This window comes from Rattus rattus, chromosome 7, assembly GCF_011064425.1.
Source record: "Rattus rattus isolate New Zealand chromosome 7, Rrattus_CSIRO_v1, whole genome shotgun sequence".
In the NCBI taxonomy this organism is placed as follows: Eukaryota; Metazoa; Chordata; class Mammalia; order Rodentia; family Muridae; genus Rattus; species Rattus rattus.
Window position 1 is genome coordinate 99753126 of NC_046160.1, and position 21042 is coordinate 99774167.

Genomic DNA, 21042 nt, shown 5'->3' on the forward strand with positions numbered 1-21042 from the left:
CACATTCATACACACTCACACGCATGTGTGCTCACACGTGCACACTCTCACACTCACACACTCACATACACACTCACACACTCACACACACTCACACACTCACTCACACACACCAACACACACACATATATATGTACACACATATATACACATGCATATATACATACACACACATACATATACATACACATACATATACACACACATATATATACATACACACACACCACACACACATATATATATACATACACACATTCACACACACATGCGTGCGTGCTCACACATACACACACACTCACACACTCACATACACACACACTCACATACACACACTCACATACATACATACTCACACACATATACTCTCACACACACACATATATATATACATACACATACACACATACACACACACCACATGCACACCACACACACACATATACCACACACACACACACATATACATACACACATACCACACACACACATACACCAACACACACACACTCACACACACACATATACATACAATACACATACACACAGATATACACACATACACATACACAGTCGCATACACACACACACACACACACACACACACACACACACAATCTGTAAAGCAGGACATAAGCTCCTAGTCTTCTGGGGGACGTTCTCTGGCAGGAATGGGAGTAAGTGGGTATTACCCTACCTTCTGTTAGTGACTCTAGTTGGTATTTATCACATAACATTATTCAAATACCTTGTCATCTTCTAAGGACAAGCTGCACAGAGTTTGTGTTCTGACCACATCTTGTCCCCGTGATGTGATAGATACCTAACACCCAAAACTCCTGGGCTCCTACATCATTCCTTGGTGTCCAGGACAAAGCAACTGAGTTTTGTGCAGTCTCAGCCTGAAAAAGATAACTGAGACACATTCACCACCACAGAGTAGGATGGTCAGGGTGTCGGCTGCAGGAACCATCCATCTTCCCTCCGCCAGCGGGACTCTGGCAAGAGAAATAAATATATGTAGTGATTCAGTTGGACCAGGGTAGCAGGGCTTTTCCTCTGACTAGTAGTTCCTACGAGAATAGACTTGACAAGAGCTCTGTCATGGGTTCCCAAAAATGCCCAAGAATCCACTGAAGCCCTGCCTTGCTAAAGGAAAACTGGAGGTGATCTAATTGCCAATGGAGGTAAGGCAAACAATGAGAGTGTTTAACAAACCCCAGTGTTAGCCTGAGAGTGTCTCACAAACCCCAGTGTTAGCCTGAGAGTGTCTCACAAACCCCAGTGTTAGCCTGAGAGTGTTTCACAAACCCCAGTGTTAGCCCTTAGAAATGAGCTGTCTATCATTATGGGTGAATCTCAGAAACAGTGGGAGGGTGAACTACACAGGGATGTCACGCATGGAGCTTTTCACAACACGTAAAATGGTACGTTATTAAGGGCACACAGAGATCTGGGTAGCAGGCAGAAGAGCAAATGCAAGAGTGCTATAAATAACGAAATCAGTGACAGGGACTGACTCTGCGGCTAGGCAGGGACAGGCAGCAGCTTCGGCGAGGATAAGTAGGACAAGGGGTTTCGGCTGTACGTGTGACCGTCCTTTCCTTTTTAGTACAGTCATTAAAAGTAGAGTGACTCCAGACTTGTCAGAGGCGGGCTGTGTGCTCCTAGGCGCAATTTATACTCTGCCTTTGTCGGGTTTGTGTTTCCTGATAAAAGAGAGCAAATCGTGATGCAAATAGAAGATTTAGTTCTCTTCCTCTTCTTCTTTTTTTTTTTTTCAGTTTTTTTCTGCCTTTTGTTTTCCAACTCTTTCCTTAGCAAACTCAGGAAATAAAAGCCACTCTGAAATTACAATGGATTGCAACACTTGGCTCTGACTTTGTGCAAGTTCACTTGCATGTCTAGAGGGAAAGGGAAGTAATTCAGAGTGTAAGTCTAGTCGGCTGTGCCCTGGGGAGGGTGCTCTGAGGGTGTTTACCGTGGAGAGCATGGCTTTGCTTGGGTTCAGCAGCTCCGGGTGCTTGAGCGCTGGGGTGGGCAGCTAAGGTGGGTTCAAGAATCTCTGCTCCCTGGTTCATATCCTATTCCCTTAATGCTGACTTTGCAACCCAACCCCGTGTGCAAAGAGTCCACAGTGTCCCTTCTCTAGAGATGCCAGGGTGTGGGGACAGCTTCTGGAAGACAAGAGCCCAGTGGATCCCACTGCACTGCTTCCTGTTGCCTGCTATGACATTACCGCAGTAAAATGACTTTGAAGAATATGTATGTCTATATCTCACAGCTCTGGACCTCAGAAGTATGAAATACTTGTAACCTGGCTAATGCCAAGGCTTTGGCAGGACTGGCCCTTCTGAAGGCTAGGGAAGAATCTGTGGTCTTGGTTCTTCCGGAGCTGATGCTCACAGCCCTTGATTCAGAGCCTCTTTCCTCTCCAAAGAGAGTGGTAGCTGCTCAAGCCTTGCGTGCCCCATTCGCCTGATACCTTGTTCTTCTTACACAGCTGTCCATTCCTGCACCAAGCCATCTCCCTGGCTCCCTCTGCAGTTTAAGGAACCTCTTGATAACATTGTTCCCATTCAGCGCCTCCGGGAGAATCTATTTTTAAGGCTGATTAACAGCCTTATCTCGGAACGCAAACTTAGTTTCCCCTGGTTTATGACCACAGGTTCCAAGGATTAGAATGTGGCTCTCTAACCATAGTGACCAGAAGGGCTGGCTAGTATTCTGCCTACCACTGAGGAAATGAAGACTTGGAGATCCTCCCAGGAAAAACAGGCTACACTCCCTGTAAGCACCACCACTCACCTCAGTGCCTGGCACACAGATCTGCACATAAACGGACAGATCCATGAAGCCATACAAACACGGGCATGGCCCGATACAGAGATAAATGCCCAGAATACCAAGACACATAGGGTTGTGCACAGATGCACAGTAAATACAAAATAATGAGATCCTCCTCTTACTCCTTCACATCAAGTTCTGAAATTTTGAACCAAGCTTCTTTACCATACTGGCATGCCTCCGTCATTTGAGAATGGTTAAATTTGGTTAATAAGGAGGTTAGTTGAGCTGGATGTGCTGGTTCAGATTAAAAACCGTGAGATAGGACCTGCACCAAACCAAGCCATTCAATATTCCAGCACGGAGCAGAGAGGGGCTCAGGTAACTCCCGCCCCTAGCTGAGGAGCAATTGACAGATGCTTCGAAGGCGGGAAGCCATTTTTATTTAGGAGTGTGGCCCCTGGTAGGTTGAACATGATGCCTACATCCACGTGTGTATGGGCACCGCCAACCAGACTCAATAGATTTTTTTTTTTTAAAGGACTTGAAGTTGAGAATGAGTGCAAAGTGTAGCCAGAGGGATGAGGAAAAAGTAGAGGGTTGCTTATGGTTCAAAAATACAAATACATGACATTTTCAAAGAATAAATATAAATGTATTAACTATTTTGGAAGACTGATTTCTTGCTAGGCTTCTAATAACAGTGTTCATTTTCAGTCCTGACTCTGCTTTTTCCCATAATCCAGTCTGAGTAGGTATGAACAACTCCACACCGGATGCAGATGGTGCCTCCTACAGGTGTAGGCTCCTAAAAGTCATGCTTCCTATCCTGGAGGTCCTCTGTGCCACACACACAATCTGGAGATTCAGGAAGTCGAACACTTTTTCCTCTCATTGTCCCGATGCCCGGTCCTGAGGTCTCTCCTGCCATCCCCGGGAAGGCCTTCCAGGGTTAGAGAAGGCCTGTAAGAGGGAGTCACAGAGCGGAGGTGCAGAGGGAAATTATAGAAGGGAGGTGCAGAGAAGAGCTGTAGAGGTGAGCTGACCCTGTGACATATGTCCTAGTTGTCACTCTTTGTCCTATGTCCTTCCTGCTCCCCCTCTGTCCCCTCCTGAGCATGAAGCTTTGTTTCAGGAGGTGCTTTAGAGAAGCCAGGCTAAGCCATGTGCTGACAGTGGTAGACAGTGGGGAGAGCAATGCCCGGCCTCTTGTAGTGCGCAGCTGCTTGGACATCTACATGGCTTGACACGAGACACAGGTAGACAGGACGCCCGTGGCACCTGAGTGCTCAGAAGGCCAGTTACAAAGCTGGAGTTGATGACTGCCTTTTGCCAACTGTTTGGAAGTCAGCTGGCTATAAGTTCAAGAGTTCCATGAAAACCAGAATTGACTTGGTAGTGTTTAAGGGAGCCCTTGGCTGTATGGCATCAGGTCATGCTGTGCTGAGAACTGAACCCAGAATCAGATTGTGAAGGTAACAGACCTATTTATAAGTGAATGACTCTTGATGAATTTCCTCTCAAGACGCCACTGGGTGTGGTGATGACGCCTTTAACCCCAGCACTTTGGGAGGCAGAGGCAGGCAGATCTCTGAGTTCAAGGCCAGCCTTGTCTACAGAGTGAGTTGCAGGAGAGCCAGGACTACATGAAGGAAACCTGCCTTGAAAAAGCCAAAACCTAAAAAGGAAGAAAAGGTTACGCTTATTTATTTGTCTGTCTGTCTATTTGTTTATATACCATAGTATATATACTTATAGAGCTCAAAGAACAGTCTAGAGGAATCTGTTTTCTTCTTCCACCATGTGGGTCCCAGGGATCAAAGCCAGGTGGTCACCCTTGGCAGCAAGCTCCCTCACCTACCAAGCACATCTCACCAGCCCCTTGATGAAATTTTTTTACACTAAATTCAGGGCCCTAAAAAAGAACACCCCAGGGCAACAGACCCTAACACCTGAAATTGAGTGGGGCATTTAGGTAACTGGGAATCACGAACCCCCAGATTTGTTGGATGTTGTGGACAAGCAGCTTCTCGTCCCTTCTTAGAGGAGATCAGCTCCCTTGCACAGGGAAGCAAGATGGTGTTTATCCTCAGGACCACCTCCTCCACACCCGCTCGCAGGCAGACACACACGGCTACGTGTCAGCACAGACCCACAGACCGGGGAAATACCTGCCCGAAAGGTGATTACTCACTCGTTAGAGGAAGCACAGACCCTGGATGACAGGTATCTGCAGGAGAAGACATGTGGGAAAGGCTGCATCTCGTCAGTGTTGAGATACAGACTGGAAAAGTGGGAGCGAGCGCTCACCCTTGACTGGAGTGTCAGCATCATCTGGATGCATGCTGCTCCACTGCTCATGTAGCTCCCCAAAGCCTGCAGATGACGCTGGTCTGTAAGTGGTCCTGCTGTGGAAGGGCCAGGGAGAGCTGGCACAAGATGGGAAGATCATCATCTGACTGCTCCTTTTGAGACCCAGAGGTGTTACCCCAGGTGAGAGGAACACTCTGGTAAGGGACACCAGCATCTCGGAGAAACTTGGCACTGGCCGCTCTGGAGCAAGGGCTGACTGTAGGAAAGGTGTCCTAAGACTGGCGCTGCCTGGCATCAACAGTGATTATGGAAGTGCAGAATGGGGGAGGCCTGGTAAAGACACGAAGGGCATCATTACATTGTGGCTGCCCTCATCTGTGTCTGGGTGGACGTCAGCTTGCAGACCCAGAACGCAGTGATGGAAGGGCACTAGGGACTCTGCTGAGGCCTTCCTACATCCCCAGAACACTCTAGAGTAGGGAAATGGACTTCTCAGCTCTCCTGAGGACAGGTGACTCTCCTCCTCCATGTCCATCAATATAAAGGGTGTGAGATGACAGTAACACCAGGAAACCCATGCTGGCTGGATCTATGTCAGCTTGACACAGCTAGGGTCATGTTGGAGGAGGAAATCTCATTTGGGAAAAATGCCCGCACTAGATTGACTTTGCAGCCAAGCCTGTAGTGCATTTTCTTGATCAGTGAGTGAAGTGGGAGGTCCCAGCCCATTGTGGGTGGGGCCATCCCTGGGCAGGTGGTCCTGGGTGCTCTAAGAAAGCAGGCGGAGGGGTTGGGGATTTAGCTCAGTGGTAGAGCGCTTGCCTAGGAAGCGCAAGGCCCTGGGTTCGGTCCCCAGCTCCGGAAAAAAGAAAGAAAGCAGGCGGAGCAAGCCATGAAGAGCAAGCCAGTAAGCAACACCCCTCCACGGCCACTCTATCAGCCACTGCCTCCAGGTTCCAGCCCTGCCTTCCCGCCGTGCTGAACAGTGCTGTGGAATTAATTACACACTGAAATGAACCCTCTCCTCCTCAAGTCACTTTTAGTCATGGTGTTTTATCATATCGCAGTAATAGAAAATTAACCAAGACAGAGCCTAAGAACTGTCAGCCTGGGGACGGTGACATAGTGATGGATGGTGACTGGCCCCAGTCTGCCCCATAGTGGCTCCAGTGGTGAGTTACAGTCACATCCTTCCTGTTGGCGTTTGCCAAGCCGGTAAGTGTGCATTTGGGATGAAGACGCTTGGGGACCGCAGAGTCCTCATGATGGGTCATTCTCGACATTCAGTGGCTTTTGATGGGGAAAGCTGAGTAGACTCATTCAAAGTTCTTCCACCCCAGCAAGAAGTCAGAAACGACACCTCACCCTCTGTGCAACTGCGGGGAAAGAGCGCCTGGACTAAGAGCCCAGAGGATGTGGGTGGTAGTGGTCCTCACCAGACCACTGCTGGATTCACTGACCCCTGAGAAGGGTGGATTGCAGAGGCTGATGGTTGACTACTGTGACCCTAGACTACTGTTGCCAGTGTGCTGGGTGTCTTATCATTAGAACAGAGGACACCACGTGTCACTCAGGCAAGGCCTTCTTCTTACTCTCCATCAACAGGGAGGATTAAAAAAAAAATAGTAGCTCACTTCAGCTGGTGCCATTGCTCGGATATTGAACGTCCCCAAGGGCCCATGCGTTAGTGGCTTGATCCTCAGTCTGTGGTGCTGTTAGGAAATGGGTTGAACTTTTTAAGAAACATAGCTATGTAGGAGGGAGTTAGGTCACTAGTGGTGTGTCCTCGAAGAGGACATTGGGACCCCAGCTCCTTCCTCTCTCTTTGGGTTATCTGGTTGCTAGGAAGTGAATGGCTTCCTCTACCATGAATTTGGTGCCGTGATCTCTGCTTCATCACTGGCCCAAGGCCACAGGGCCAAGCAACTTAGAACCAAAGCCTCGGAAATAATCAACTAAGAGTAATCCCAACTGCATGGTTATCTTGGGTATTCTGTTGGAGTCTGACCAATACAGATGGCAACTGTTTGCAGCTCTGATTGGTAAATTTATTCTTCTCACATTTTGCCAATTGGGGGCAGGGGATCCAAACCAGCTTCCTCTTGCAGGGGAAAGGCAGAGGTGTCCATCATTCAGTATCTAGCTTGGGGATTACTTTGACTCTCCTGCTCTTCATCCTAGTGTGACTCATGGGAAGTTTGTGCCTCTTGACATTCCATAGTCTCCGGAAGCTCCCACTGGATGGATGTCATTATGCTCATGAGACCCACAGAACAAGAAGTAGCAATCGCTGGACACCTTGTAAGCCACAGAGGTGACAGACAATGGGAAAGGAACCCTAGGTGGATTTGTAGACCTGCCTGCCACATTGAGGACATTCCCACTTCTCCGTTGGTCTGAAATGTCCCAAAGCATCCCCTTCAAAGTGAGGCTCAAGTTACTGCATGTTACGCCAGCCACAGAGAAAGGGCCATGCCTTAGCAGACCTCTGGGTTTGGGGACAACATACCTAAGCGTTAGGGATAGTGGTCTAGCCTACACCAATAGCTTGGAAACCTGACAGCTTCGAGGCTCGGCAGCTTGTCTATCCTGCAGCTGTAGCTCTCCCGCCATCAATACCAGGTAATTAATGATACATCAGAGCCAAAAGAGGCCATGGCCCATCTGGCCTCCTCTAGATGGTTCCACTGACAGAGCCCAGGGTAGTGCACACTAACCTATACCTGGTGTTGGGAAGTCCTTTTTCATCCTTTTCCCAGAGAAGCTCAGGATATAAATGGAGTCCACCCAACCCAACAGCTTCTTGAATGACCTCTTCTTCTCCTTCTTCCTCCTCCTCCTCTTCCTCTTCTTCCTCCTACAGCTTGGGCAGGGGAGAGGGTCATGCAGAAAGCAGCATGCTGGGATATGAGAGGACGGGTCCCATAGGACCCTGTTTTGCTGTGCAAAGCTGTGTCCACTTCTCCATGCTCGGATTCCCAAACCAGGCAAAAGTATAATCATCCTAAAAACAGTTCTTTCTGCACATGGTGACCTGCTGTCACTTGCTGTCTCTGTTCATGCCTAAATTTAAAAAACTTTTATTTTGTGTGCGGATGTTTGTGTAGTGCCTGCAAAGGCCACAAGATGGCGTGATATCCCTTGAGACGGGCGTTACAGACGATTGTGAGCAATTATGTGGGAGCTGAGAATCAAACCAAGTCCTCCCAGTGCTGTTAACTGCTGATCCAACTCCCAGCCCCACAGCTTTAATACCTGGGTTCACTGTTTTCTGAGTTAAAGTACAGATGGAAACTGTAAGCCTCTCATCACCTAGCTTTATAAAAGCAAACTGTAAGTTCTGCCACTCTTATCTGGCATACATAAACCCTGATCTTTATCCCTAGCATTGTACTGCACACACATGCACATGTGCACACACACACCAAATTGTGTGCAGTTACAGCAGGCCATGTGACTCCCTGATGCCCTCAGATGAACAAAAGATGGAAGCCTTTAGTGATCACTTAAAGCTGCTGCTGGGTTCCTGTGAAAGTGTGTGTGGTGCTTTAAATAGGAATGGCCCCCATAGGCCATTTTTAGATACTTGGCTCACAGGGAGTGGCGCTATTAGGGGTGTGGTCTTGCTGGAGTAGGTGTGGCTTTGTTAGAGGAAATGCATCACTGGGAGTGGGCTTTAAAGTCTCAGAAGCTCAAACCATTTCGCTTCCCACTGCCTTCCTATCCGGATGTAGAGTTAACTCTTAGTGTCCTCTCCAACACCGTATCTGTCTGGATGCTGCCATGCTTCCAGAGATGACGATACTGGACTGAACCTCTGAACTGTAAGCCAGCCCCAACCAAATGCTTCCCTTACTAAGACAGTTGGTATTACTGAGACTTGTTCTATGGCTGAAGAAACTGGGGCTTGGCTGAGAATAGCTCAGTGTCACGCATCTAACGCTGCTAGATTCAATTCAGCCAGTGCTGGCTGAGCTCCGTTATGCTTTCGGTATGAAGTCTACCCCTTTAAAGACCTGGTTCCCAAAGAAGGAGTGATTAGAGGTGGGGTTTCAGGAAGTGATTGGATCCTGATGGTAATGGCCGCATCAATGGAGGAATTGTTGGTGGAGTCCCTGTAGAGATAAAGAGGAGGGGCTTTGGGGTTGGGGATTTAGCTCAGTGGTAAAGCGCTGGCCTAGCAAGCACAAGGCCCTGGGTTCGGTCCCCAGCTCCGGAAAAAAAAAAAACAAAAAACAAACAAACAAAAAAGGAGGAGGGGCTTTGTTGGAGAAAGTAGGTTAGTGGGACACGCCCTGGAGAGATAAACTTTAGTCCTTGTGTATCCTTCCTGGCTCTTCGACTTCCCAGACAGCATGAGATGCACACCTCTGACTGCCATGTTGCTCTCTCACAACAGCATAGAAATGATAGAGACAGAACCTTGGACTTAAGACCTCTGACACCGTGCTCCAAAAATAGATGCTCCTCCTTTCAAGCTGATTCTCTCCCCTGTGAAAAGCTAACACAAGTGTCTTCCAGGCTGGAGAGCAAGTATGGACTCATAGTTTCTTGGGCAGTAGGCAGGCCTGTGTGGTGAGGGCTAGGCTGAGGTAATTGTGAAGTAACAACAAGCGGCTTCCTTTCCAGTAGAAAGCGAAACCTTTCTTACACTGAGCATGTGCTGTAGCTTAGGGAATCTTGCCTGGTTTTGTCTGTTTGTTTGCTTTGGTATGCTAACATGCCAATATTTTTACAGCAGCCCTGGTGCCTGCTCCCCCATCTCTACAGCACAGGTGCCGTCCCTCAGCTATCCTGAAGCTGCTTCATCTAAGGACCAGAAGCTGTCCTGTACCTTTACTTTTTTTCAAATCTTATTTTTAATGATGGTTCTTAAACACTTCAACCTTCCTTGTAACCCACCACCCACCAGAGGTAGTGGAAAAGAAAGGATACAGGGGAAGAGGACCTGTTTAGAAAGGTTCTTTGAAGCAGCTCCCATCTGTGTTGCCTGGAAACCAGCAGTTCGGTTCACGGGTTAGCAGGCAGTGGCAGCTCGATCCTCTTGCAAACACCTCACGGATACACCAGCAGTCCAACTCAGTAGAGTCGGGTTAGCAACAGTGTTGACAAGATCTAGAGAGACAGCCAGGCCTCAGCCTTGGCTGGAGTCAGCAGGAGGGGCCAGCAGGAACACCAGGAGAAGTTCTTGAGCTATGCCTCTCTCAGGGAAGTGAAGATCAGCTAAGACTCGAGACCCACCAGCATTGCACAGCTAGCTGTACCAGCAAGCCAAGCTCTGTCTCGTCACACTGTGTCCTCCACCTGCCTTGCCTCAGCACGGGCACTCAATCAGCCAGAGTCTATAGATTCAGCAAGAAACTGCAGCACATCACCAAAAGCTTTTCTGGTGCATTTTTCTCTATGGAGTCCCAACAAATGCAGCTCGATTATGCACAGTAAGGCAGACCAATACCTCTGTGTCGTTAGCAAAGAATCCTTCATCCCGTCCTTTCACGTGCTTGCTTTAGCAGAACAACCTTTCTCCTGTGTCTGCTTCAGCTAAATATTCCTTCATGAGTCTGCCTTAGCCTTTCACACTTGTGTCCACTTTAACAAAATGTTCCTTCATGTGTGTGCCCCAGCAAAACGCCATCCAACCAGCTTTCCAAAGATCCCTTAACCCTTCACTGTCCGTGTCTAGAATCCTTTGTCTTTGGTGCCATGAGAGTCTCAGCAGCCCTCCAGAAGGAAGGAGTCTCAACAAACCTGACACAGGCCTCAGCAGACTCACCGCCCCTCCCCCTACATCCAGCCCCAAGTCTTTCAGGCCCTGCTTTCTGAAATATTTGTAGCCCAAGTGGGAAAGGTAAGGATGTTCTCATTCTCTGTTGTTTTGTTGGATTCCCCTACACACACACCTCTTTTGAAATAAAGGCTCAGGTTTACCCTTCTATGCTGATTGCAAGGCAACTCCTCCGGGTTTGGGGACCTGAGTGGCTGAATTCTCCATGTTATTCAGAGTTGTGGAAAAGTGCTTCTCGTGTGTGTGTGTGTGTGTGTGTGTGTGTGTGTGTGTGTGTGTGTGTGTGTGTCTGTGTTGGTGGGGACAGGGACTCCCGTACTCCAGGCTGGCCTCTGGGATGCCATGATGACTGCATGGGGCTGGGGATTGAACCCAGGTCTTCTTGAATGCTAGGCAAGCACCTTACAACTGAGCCACACGCCCTGCAGAGGCCCTTCTGTGAAGGCATGGGGCAAAGCCACAGAGTCTTCTTTCAAATGCAATCAGGTCTGTGAGTGGGAGACGTTTTTTATTCCTATCAAAGCTTTTTGCCAGGCTTTGGAGCAATGGTTCTCAACCTGTGGGTCGCGACCCCCATAGGGTTTCATATTAAATATTCTGTATATCAGATATTTACATTAGGATTTGTAACTGTAGCAAAAATTACACTTATAAAGTAACAACAGAAATAATTTTTGGCTGGGGAGGGGTCACCACAACATGAGGGACTATGTTAAGGGTTGCAGCATTAGCAAGGTTGAGAACCACTCCCCTAGCGATAGCCTTGTTCTGTTAGAAAGAGGAAGAGGGGGGTTGGGGATTTAGCTCAGTGGTTAGAGCGCTTGCCTAGGAAGTGCAAGGCCTTGGGTTCGGTCCCCAGCTCCGAAAAAAAAAAAAAAAAAAAACCAAAAAAAAAAAAAAAAAAAAAGGAAGAGGAAAGTCAGGGTGCTTGCTGGGGTCTATGAAATAATCACAATATGCACTCACTATGGAAGAATCAGGTTCTTAGAGAAGGGCAGCAGACCATGGTCTGCTTGGCATGAGGGAGTTGGAAGGCAGGCACCCATTACTGCTGAGTCCAGTGGCATCTGGATTCCTCTGCAAATGAGCAGGTGACCCTCGTGGACTCTCTGTTCCCATCCCTTCGATGCTCAGGAAGTTGGAACTTGGAAAATGGGATTGGCTTTCATCATAGACTGATAGATTCAACAGTGGCTGGGATTTAGTAAAACATTTGCGTAACTGAGAGAACTGTTTATGAGTATAAATTCCTAGGGCATGGATTGCATTTCCAGCCGGTTTCTCCTCTCTGGGATAGTTGTATTAGTGCGGTAGCTAGGCAGAGGCAGCTAAACAAAACCACACGGCTCCTGCCCAGCGTTGCCTTCATTTAAATGCTTACTTGGGGAGATGCAGAAGTGTTCCAAATGGCCATAGTTAAGAAAGTGGTGAGAAAAACTACGGGTCATGAGAAATATCTGCAAAAAGATCTTGATAAAAGACTCGTCTCCAAAATATGTAAAGAACAGCTTAAAGTCAACAAGAAGAAAGTGGATGCTGGGCATGGTGGCACACACCTTCGATCCTAGCACTCCTGGAAACAGAGGTGGGTGGATCTCTGTGAATGCTTGGCCAGCCTAGTCTAAACAAGTTCTAGGATAGCCAGGGCTACAGAGAGAGATCTTGTCTCTGAAATGCAAAAGGGGGGAGGAGGAGGAGGAAGAGGAGGAGGATGAGGAGGAGGAAGAGGAGGAAGAAGAAGAGGAAGAGAAGGAGGAGGAGGGAGAGGCAGCAGCAGTGGCCAACAATTGCATTTTAGGGCAAAATGGATCACAGGAGCCTCACTAAAGAAAATATACAGATGACAAGCACATTTGTCAGGAAAGGATTATACATTACACTGACTTGCTACTATATGTTTACTGTTGTGACTCAAATACAAGTCACAGCAACCACTCAGTCCTAGGGAGGCTGGGGAGGAACAGGGAGGCTCGCTCATTGCTGGTGGGGATGCAAAGCCATGCAATGCCTGGGAAGACGGCTTGGCGGGCTCTCAAAGTCACATCTACTCTGACCATGTGATGTAGCAACCGTGCTTCCCTGTAACTTGACCAAACAAGTTAAACTCCAAGCAAAGGCTCAGGGAAGTCTGCTCAGAATTGCTCCAAACGAAGCTGGGCGAGGGCTCCGTGGGTAAGGGTGCACATGTGAAGGCCTAAGTTTAAATCCCCAGCACCCATGTAAAAAGCGGTGGCATTAAACTCAGAGTTTGGAGGCAGAGGCAGGTGGATTCTGGGAACTCACTGGCTGGTCAGCCTTGCCAAAATGGTGAATTTCCAGCTCAATGAGAGGCCCTTTCTTAAAGGAATAAGGTAGAGAACCAAAGATACTCAGTGCCCTCCTCTGGCCTTTACATACCCACACTTGGGCATTCACCACATTCATTCTCTCTCTCTCTCTCTCTCTCTCTCTCTCTCTCTCTCTCTCTCTCTCTCTCTCTCACTCTCTCACAGGGGAGGGAGGGACAGAGGGAGAGGGGGAGGAATAGAGAAGAGGGAGGGGGAGGGGCGGGGAGAGGGAGAGGGAGAGAGGGAGAGAGGGAGAGAGGGAGAGAGAGAGATTATGGTGGTATAGCATACGCCTTTAATCCCAGCACTTGGGAGGTAGAAGCAGCTGGGTCTCTGTGAGTTTGAGACCAGCCTGGTCTACAGAGCGATTTCCAGGACAGCCAGTGTTAGACAGAGAAACTCTGTTTCAATTTTTTTAAAAAAAGGATTCTAAATAGGCAACAAATGCAATATATTCTTCAGTGAGTGCACAAGCAAGTTGGCACATCCTGCAGGGAAGCTGTATTTAGGCCTGAGGGGTCTCAGGGTGTCAAGATGGCTCAGTGGGTAAAAAAGCAATCGCTGTCAAAGTCCAAGATTGATCCCTGGAGAAATGAGGCCACAGAGTTGTCTTTTGACCTTTACATGTGTGCCAAAGTGTGTCCCTGCTCCCATAGTATACACATACACACATTAATAAATAGATAATAATAATAATAACAATAATAATAATAACAATAATAATAATAATATCCCCCAAACTGAAGGGCCAGGGTACAGCTTGGTAGTAGTACATTTGCCTATTGCATGAGAGGTGCTGTGTTCAAACCTTACCACTAAGATTTACACAAAAAGGAAAGGAAAAGAAAGGAAAGGAAAGGAAAGGAAAGGAAAGGAAAGGAAAGGAAAGAAAAGGAAAAGAGAGAAACGGAAGGAAGGGAAAGGAAAGGAGGGGGAGAAAAAGCTATCAACCCACGAAGACCCAAGGAGGATGCCTACTGCTCCAATCTGGGAAGGATGCACACTGAGTCTACTGGATAACCTTATATCACTTTGACATAAACTAGAGTTATCCCAGAGGAGAGAGCCTCGGCTGAGAAGAAGTCTCCATTTCATTCAGATGTAGGCAAGCCTCTAGGGCATTTTCTTAATTAGTGATCAATGTGGGAGGGCCCAGCCCATTGTGGGTGGTGCCATCCCTGGACTGTAGTCCTGGGTTCTGCAAGAAAACAGGCTGAGCAAGGCATTTTGTTACAACAGTGGAAAAGTAACTAATACACCTGAGTTGTATGTATGTGTATAAACGTATGTATGTATGTATGCATAATCTGCATGCATGTACCTTCATATTGTGCATGTCAGATCATGTCAGGATCACGGTTTCAGAGGTTCTCAGTCCGTGGTTATCAATGCTTCAATGCCCCGCGTCTGACAGCCATGCCAGTGACCACAAATGCTGACCCTCCTGTCTCAGTCAAGTCTTCAGACGTCCAACTCTGACCAAAACATTGACTCCAACTTCCTGAAGGTCCCTGAGCCAGAGTTGTCCAGGCGAGCCACCCCTGAATTCCTAGCTCTCAGTACTCCTGGAGAGAATACTGACTCTTGTTTTAAGCTGCTGAATCTGAGGATCTTTTGTTAGAAGGCAATAGATGACCAATACACATTTGCACCTGCACTCCAGTGGCTACAATTAGACACTTAGTCACACCTAACCTCAACAGAGAGAGAGAGAGAGAGGTGTAGCCCGGTCGTATGCCCGGGGAAAGGGAAAGGGATTGGCTGAGCAGCCAATTATTACCTATGTGAGGGTTCTGTGATTCCTTTCTCGGTGGACAGATGCTGTGGTCAAACCCATCAGCTCATGACATAAGTGCGAGAGGTCTCACTTCTGACCGACGGGTTGCCTGTTATGGGTACCACAGTAGCCACAGATTGCTACAAAGAAGGAGAGGCAGGAGTCCAGATTTAAAGTTTACTTTATATATTTTTAAAGTTCTGGTTGTAATTGTTCCTTTAAGCTTTTGCCGTTTTAATTTTAGCTTTGTGATTTATTTTTGGTGTGTGCAGTGTGGGAGCCCGTGTGTACCACAGTGCACTTGTAACCTGGGGCAGCTGGTTCTGCCCTTCCGCTGTGTGAGTTCTGGGGATTGGACTCTGGTCCTCGGTCCCAGGGACAAGTGCCTTTACACGCTGAATCGCTGAATCGTCTTGCAGGCCCCAGACTTTACATAACGGTGTATAAAAAGCTGTACTGTGTGATCACACAGTCTCTGAAGCAAGAAAGTTTTCATGTGCGACGAAAAAAGACTTAGGAAAGAATATAGTGGGAAAGTAAAAATATTCTTCCCGGCAAGATTATGGATGGCGTTCTCTTGTTCATTTCATGTATATTTGGTTTTATTTTAACGTTTCTTTCTTTTCGTAGAAAGAACAGTTTTTTGAGCATGTTACGTGGGCACTATGTGAAGCACAGCTTGCTTTAAAAATTTTTTAGGACTGGAGAGATGGCTCAGCGGTTAAGAGCACTGACTGTTCTTCCAGAGGTCCTGAGTTCAGTTCTCAGCAACCACATGGTGGCTCACAACCGTCTGTAATGGGATCTGATGCCCTCTTCTGGTGTGTCTGACAGCTGCAGTGTACTCATATACATAAAAGTAAATAAATATTTAAATTTTTTTTAAAACTGCCTGTCCATTTTATTTCACTTCAGTTTTAGGTGATGCCAGGGATTAAACCTGGGGTCTTATGCATGCAAGCTAACTACTCTACCACTGAACTTCGTGCCCAGACCTGTAATTTTGCTTTTATAAGGTGAGGAAGTTGGGTGGTGGTGGTAACAGTTACAGTGGTGGCAGAGGTGGCGGCAGTGGCAGCGCACACCTTTAATCCCAGCGCTCAGGAGACAGAGGCAGGCGGATCTCTGTGAGTTGGAGGCTAGCCTGGTCTACAGAGAGAGTTCCAGAACAGCCAGTCTCTGTCAAGACAGAGAAATCCTGTCTTGAAAAAAAGTAATAATAATTTTAAAATGAAAATATGTGCGTTATTTTTATTAGAAAAGATATAGTTTTAAAAACAAGGCCTCACTATGTCGTCCAAGCTAGTCTGGAACTCTCTCCTGACTTTGAACTTCCTGCCTCAGTCTCCCAGGCGCTGAGACTAAAGTCATAGAAAAGATAGTCTTTGTTAAAATCCAATGGAAAGATACAATGGAAGGATACAATGGAAGGATACAATGGAAGGATACAATGGAAGGATACAATGGAAGGATACAATGCCAAGTCCTCTACACAAGAGACACTGCAAAGGGAGCGGGCAGTGGAGGGGCAGGTTGGGAGGCTGTGCTCTGTTCAGGTTGAGACTGAGCTATCTGGTAGCTCGTGGGGCCTTGGGGAGCAGCCTGTGAATGAAGCACAGAGAGGCTTCTCAGAAGATAGGTTGACCTACTGTGCTCAGAGTGTTCTCGTGCCCGGCTTTTCCCAGCAGACATGCCGCAGGCCTCCTTGATGCTGCTGCCTGCCTAGGGACAGATCTTGTTTCTGTTTCTTACAGTGGCAGAGTGGCATCCTCTGAATGCCTCCCCCCCCACCCAGACACACACCCACCCCCACGCCACTTTCTGCTTCTTTCTCCCTCTGGCCTGCCAGGCTCTGCGCAAAGCCTCATGGTAATGGGCCGTGGGTAGACTGGAGATTCCAGGGTATTGATCCTGAGCTCCTAAACTTCCTATTGTGTGATTTTGAGCTAGGCACTGGACCATTTGGCCTTAGTTTGTTGACCTGTAAAATGGGCCCGAAATAATCTGTGATGGATGCCACGCATCGAAATACCACATGTGGCACACAGTAAGACAGCCACCGACGTGGGGATGGAAAACTAGACAAACCCCTTGCCCTCATGGAGCACAAGCTTAGGGTGTTAAATAGAGTATTACAGATTGAACAACTGAGAAACAGGGGTGGGGGTTAGGGGCGGAACCCACTAGTCTGGGAGGTAGGATTTTCAAGTCTTCAGATGAACTAATGCCTTGGTACCATCCTTCAGGTCTTGCTCTTAACTGGTGAGGAGCTGGATCCCTCCTGGTTACCTCCCACCTTCTCTGTCCTCAGACCTCCATTACGCCATAGACACTTTGCCCGAAGGCCCTTTCTGCCTTAAAAAAAAATGTATGTTAACAGAATCAGACTGCTGTATGTTGTCAGTTTTTCTCCTGCTTTTAGAAGAAGTTATGGCCCAGGGAGACAGCTCAATGGGCAAAGCGCTTGCTGTGTGAGCATGAGGACCCCGAGTTCAGAGCCCCAGCTCCTACATAAAGCTGCATGTGGCAGCAGCGAGTGTCTCTGATCCTTGCATTCCAACCTGAGATGGAAAGTGGAGACAAGGTTCCCTGGAAGCTGGAGGGCCATATAGCAGTAGACAGGCTCTGCCTCAGATAAGGTGGAAGGTGAGGACAGACACCCAAGGTTGTCCTCTGACTCTGGCTTCCACATGCATGCTATATAACGTGTCTACCCCCAGATCTCCCCATCCCCCATGCTGGAGAGCACACACACACACACACACACACTCATCACACAGAGAAAGAAATCAAAACATTTCCACATGCCCCTAAATGTATCAAAGGCCTCATGTACTGCTTCCATCAGGCCTAAAGCCGTGGCTCCCCACCCTCCTGAGGCTGCAAGCCTTCCATACAGTTCCTCGTGTTGTGGTGACCCCAACCATGAAATTATTTTTGCTGCTACTTCATGCCTGTAATTTTGCTACGGTTATGAATCGTGATGTAGATCTCTGTATTTTCTGATGGAATCCCCATGAAAGGGTCGTTTGATTCCCCCCCCCCACCAAGGGTTTGCCAGCCACTGGTTGAGAACCACCTTATCTGAGACTAATGGCTAAGTCAATGACCTGTTACAGGGAAGGGACCATAGAACAGGGTACTCAGCCCTCCCAGGAGGTTTCAGGCCAGTAGTAGAGGCCGAGAACAAACCTTCACGAATGGCACTTCCATCATGGAGTCAGTCTTGCTAAGCTCTCAAGCTCTTCTAAGCCCGGTGCCCTGTTACCAGAGAACAGAAAGTCAGGATGTGAGGGACTGAAATCCAGAAGCAGACAGGCTGCCTTCTGAATCACATGACGATGAATGCGGTTGGGGCCGTGGCGCTCCCACCGCCGCCGCCGCGTGTGAATAAGGCAGTGCGGATCCTGAGTGCAGGTGGCGGGGCCCCTTCACCTGGGTCACTCTTGCTTGTCGTTTAAGGCTCCCTTCAGGCGTGGCTGCACTTTCAGTGGGTTTTTGGCTTGAAGCTCACCCAACAGCAAGCCGCTAACTAGGGGAACTTAGGCTTTGCTTAGGGGGTACAAAGAAGCGATTTGGAGAGCAAAAACCACGGTTTGCCGCCGTTTGATGGCCCATGTAAAAGGTGCTTCTGTTTGAGGTGCAGGATGCATCGGCATGGGACCAGGAAGTGGTAACTCCTTAAACCTTGCTGCCCGTTCACACCTTCAGTGACTCATTTTGATGAAACTCAACGGAGCTCCAGACACCTGCACACTGCGGAGTATTTTCAGATAGAAAGCTCCACAACTCCCTTCTGCACAGACCCCCAAGAAACGGAGACCCAGCAGAAGGACCATCAGCCTAAGGGACTACTCCTGTCTGCCACCCGTCATTGCTCCTATCCCTGCACTCCTGGATACCGTGGGGACTGGCCTTGAGGGGCCCAAAGTGAAACACACTGGGGTAACCATTTTATGCACACACACACACACACACACACACACACACACACACACATAGGGACACACGTGGTGTGTCTTTCTAAGCACATCACTAATTTGCATAATGTGACTGACGTCAGTTTTATCAAATAAAAATCCACATCATGTGCATATCTGAATCTAGATAATCTCTCTAGGTGGTAGAATTATAGTAGTTTAATTGTACTTTTAATCAGATCAGTAACGATTCTTCTCTTTTCTTTCATTTTTTCTCTCTCTCGCTTTTTCAGATTGCACCCATCATTCAGTTTAGCTAGCTTCCAGTTCCCCAATGCTGGGGCTAGGGGTGTGCATTCTTCAGCTACTTTCATTCACTTATTTCTTCACAAAACTTTCTAGAACTGCCAGGCATCTGTTTCGTGACCCTAAGAACCAGCCTAGAGCCAGCTCATTTCTAAATCCTTGGTCTTGAGGATGCGCCTTGAGCCAGACAGGAGACCCTCAGAAGGGGGGGGGGGAGCCCTGCTGCCTCTAACCAATATCTTTGCTGCCCTCTGGTGGCCATTTGGGGCCGCAACACGACTACTGTCTCAAACTGGCTATTTCTTCTTTCTATTTTGTTTCCCAAGAACCCGGTTTCTTAGAACTGGTTTGCTTTTCCGAGGTTGAGAGCCATTTATATTCAGTGAGGTGCTCGGGCGTGACCCTTTTCAAGATCCGGTGGAAGTGTAGATCTTGTTAACCTCCAAAGACCCCAGTCTATTTCAGGCCCTGGGTAGCGGCGCAGGGAGGGTCACATTCTCACAGTGACAGAGAAGCCACATTTGCGTTGTTCAGGGTACTTACTGGCGAGTCCACCAGCACACCTATCCAAACGCAGAAGGCGGCAGCGTTTCTCCTGAAGCGGGAGGAGGTTTCTGCTCTGGGCTCCCACAGCCGGTTCTGGGCCCCGACTCCCAGATGCCCCTGTGTCATGTCAATTACTCCATCTCTCTGTTTTTCATCTGCAGTGGGGGTGGGGTGGGGTCGTTGACATCATGTCTGCGGGATTTAACTCCCCCCATTCCCCCCACCCCCTTCCCAGCCAGCTCTACCAACCAGCTGATGAGTTTTGGCATTAGAACCCCCACCCAGCTATTAATTACTTAATGTTTTCCACAATCCGTAAGGTTTTTTTTCTCTCCCTACTATGCCGAGGCTGGAAACCGAGGACTTCTCCATACACACGTTGCCACCCCTAGCCACTGGCAGGTGTGTGAGTTTCTTTTCCTGTGACTGTGGCTCACAGATTGGAGTACGACACTGTGAGGGAGTCAAAGCCGCAGGAGTTTGAAGCAGCCAGTGAGGCTGCATCCACAGTCAGAAACAGAGAGGAATGGATGGATGCTGTAGTCAGCTTTTCATTCAGCCTAGGACCCCAGCCCTTAGAACCGTGCCAACCACCTCCATGAACATAGTCTAGATACTGCCCGAGAGGCTGATCTAATCTAGGACTCAAAGCCTGCCTTTTAGGCAGATCTAGATCCTGTCAAATTGACAATCTCAGCCATCTCAGAAGGGCTATCTAATCTTCATTTAACAACCAAGAAAAGCACGACTCAGACAGGCTGAGTTTCCAAAGACCACACAGCTGGAATCAGGGAGGTAGCATTTGGTCCTGTTTCAGCTCCCAGCATCCCCATCCTGAAGCCGCTGGGCTGGTTCTTATCAATATATTTTAAATTAAAAAGACGTTTTCTTCCCTACCCCTACGTGGTTGAAATTAGGGAGATTCCAGTTGCCGCCACAGATAGGCCCCACATCGCCATGGCTTTACACATCTTTCTTTTCATGCATGCAACAGTCCGTGGAGGCACTTTCGTTTGGTCGATGGGTCTTGCCTACGGTGAGGCTTCCATCGCAGGTTCTGATACGGGCTAGGACTCCCACCAGTGCTTCTGAACTGTTCCCGTGGCACTGACTTAAAGCTTATTGTAAAGTCACACTTTACTGCCAAGGAGGCCAGGAGCTCAGGCTTACACTGTGCAGCAGACTGAGGCCCCAGGGCCTGAGGCCACATTGCTTTTATGTCTCCAGCTGTGGATGACCTGTTTTGCAAATTGATTCTTCAGGTGTGCACTGGGATTGTCC